Source organism: Penaeus chinensis, chromosome 39 (genome assembly GCF_019202785.1).
Source record: "Penaeus chinensis breed Huanghai No. 1 chromosome 39, ASM1920278v2, whole genome shotgun sequence".
Classification (NCBI taxonomy): Eukaryota; Metazoa; Arthropoda; class Malacostraca; order Decapoda; family Penaeidae; genus Penaeus; species Penaeus chinensis.
The window spans coordinates 18,733,834-18,737,051 of NC_061857.1; positions in this window are offsets into that span (position 1 = coordinate 18,733,834).

Consider the following 3,218-nt stretch of genomic DNA (forward strand, 5'->3'; position numbering starts at 1 on the left):
GGAACTAGGGTTAGCCGTCTCGTCTGCGTCCTGGCGGCTGTCAGCCTGGCATGAGGCTTGTGGGGCAAAGCTCATGGGATCCCCACAGGTGGAATATGGGACCTGTAGTCAGCCAGTCCTCGCTATATGAGGCAACATCAGTGGAGATGGCAGAGATGGCGTCCATCTGCCCAAGGTTAAACTTCAGGAGGGCTTTCAGGGTGGGGGCTTGGAACATCTGCTCTTTGCGACAGGACTATCGAGGGAACTTAAGCAGCTGAGAGTTGAGGTAGCTGCTCTCTCGGAAGTGAGAAGACCTGGTAGCGGAATGATCAGTATGGGTGGCTACTGCTATTATTGATTGGGCTGCAGCGATGGTCACCATCTCCAGGGAATAGCCATAGCCATCTTCAGCAGATTTTAACCCTCGATAGTAGAGGTCACTCCCGTCGATGAGCATATAACTTACATCTGTGACAGCTGTCCTAGGTCAGATATTTGCATTGTTCCAGGTGACTTCAATGGGGTATCTGGCTGCAATCAAGTTGGCTATGAGATGTCTGTTGGTCCTCATGGCTCAGGAACTGGCAGCGAGAATAGCTTCCTTTTCTAGGACTTTGCTAGGACCCAGAAATTGAGGATATCTGGCTCTTGGTACCAGCACTCTGACCTGTAGCATTGGACTTTGTACAGCGACGCAGGTAATGTGACCAAGGAGATCGACCTTGATAGCACTCGCTGGAGGATTCTCTAGAACTACAGGGTATGTCATAGTAGCTTAGTTCTGTGGAGCTGATCATAGATTAGATGTGTCTACCCTCCAAGTCCACTTCACAACTCCCCGTCGTTCCATTAATCACCCTAGGGTGTTTCATGTGGACAGATTGAGGGAGGGGGAGTGTGCCCAGGGGTTTGCTGAAGTTATCTCTGGTTGTTTCACTGCACTTGCAGACCTGACGGACCCTGTTCTAGTTTAGAACACCTTCAAGCATAAGACGTTTGATGCAGCTCAAGTATCAATTGGTGAACGCCCAAGAGCCAGACAGAATTTCATCTCGCAGGAGACGCTGGAAGCCACAGATGCCTGTCGTGCGGCGCATCTGTCAGGGGACCATGACATGCATCATTCCTTGTTGTCCAGTACTAGATCACTGCTGAGAAGGGACAAGGAACAGTTTATCAGGAATCTTGCAGAGGAGGTCGAAGGCTATTTCATAGTAAATGACGTTTGTCCTACCTACCAAGTGCTGAGAAAGCTGAACTCCAAACCTCACAGAAGACAGTCTGCTCAGCAAGTGGCCAGATAATCTCATATCCTTGGGGTGCAGGAGCATTGGGCTGAGTATTTTGAACAGTTTTATCAGTTTGATCCACCACCAATTAACTTGGATGCGGGCAGTGTCGAGATTCCTTTGCCGGACTCACCCATCAGCAAGGATCCACCATCCTTGACTGAAGTCACGTGGGCGATCTCCAGGATGAAGAGTGGTAAAGCAGCAGGTATCTGTGGCATCCCAAATGAACTGTCATCTGGCAGGTTGGTACCATGCTCCCTGACCTGCTGAGGGGTGTGGTCATCCCTCTCTGAAAGGGAAAGGGGACTGATGGGATTGCAGTAATCAACGAGGCATTACACTGCTCATTATTCTGGAACAAGGTTCTCACTCACATCCTTCTGAGACGATCAGAAACCCCCTGCTGAGGCACCAGAGGCCGGAGCAATCTGAATTTACTCCTGGTAAGTCCACAATAGACCATATCCTGCGTGGGCTGCTTGCAGCTTACATCGATCTCAAGAAGGTGCTCAATACGGTGCATCTGTTCGAGTCAACCCTGAGGGGAGGAGTGCTATGGGACGACCTAGGAATGCGTGGATTGGACAGATCGATCATTCCTGTCGTGAAGAGTTATAGATGGGCCGAGCCCCTGCCTGGCGGTTCGCCATGAGGGACCCTCGTAGGTGGAAAAGAAGGATGGATGTGGCTATACGGCCCCGCCGGCGTTAGCCCTCCAATGATGATGTTGATGATTGATATATTTATATCTATATATATATATCATATATATGTGTGTATGACATTTATATATCATATATGTATGTATCATATATATATATGTATGTATGTTTGTATATAGAATATATATATGTATATATGTAGTATATATATGTATATATGTAGTATATATATATATATATAACAAATATATACATATATGTATATATATGTAATATATATGTATAATATACTAATATACTAATATAGGATAATATTCATAATATATATATGTATGATATACATATGCATATATGTATATATATACATATATACATATATTTATGTATATATGTAATATATATATATGTTTATATGTAATATATATATATATGTACAATATACTAATATATGATAATATATATAATATACATATATATGGGTGTATATATGTATGTATATATATATGTATATATATGTATGTATATATATGAATGTATAAATTTATATGTATATATGTGTATGTATATATACATACATATGTGTGTGTGTATTTGTATATGTTTATATGTATATATATACATATACACATATATATGTGTGTATATATAGGTATGTGTGTATATATATATATATACACACACACACACACACATACACACACACACAGAAGCAAGCACACACACACAAAGCGACAAGACGAACTGGAACCATCACGTAGTCTCGGTCATCGAATCTGTATATGCTGCGTCGTTTGCGGTCCCTCGGCACACCAGCTTCCGAACTCTGCAACTTCTACAGGAGCTTCAACATTCCTAAATTCCTGTGTGCATCTCCCGCATGGTCTTCAAGCTTGACCGTCACCCAGTAGGGAGCAATAGAGCGACTGTAGCGGCGTGCCACTTGAATCATCTTAGGCCCAAGTTTCACCACCTACAGCGAAGCATCACATCTCTCTAACTCTTCATGATCAGCCTTTCAAATCGGTCGGCAACAGACTGCTGAACAGTCCTGGCCAGTCAATGCCGACTATAGCATTATTGTCTCTCCCCAGTCCTGCATAGGTCAATGCCTCCCTCGGCTCGTTACAAAAACGGACTCATCCCAATGACTGTCAAACTCTTAATGAGCATTAATTATATATTTAAATAATTTTTATTACTTGAATTGTGTTAGTAATGTTTGCCCCTGTTCCCTTAACCAAATCACTACAGATTTATGTACAATCCCCTATAGATATTTCTG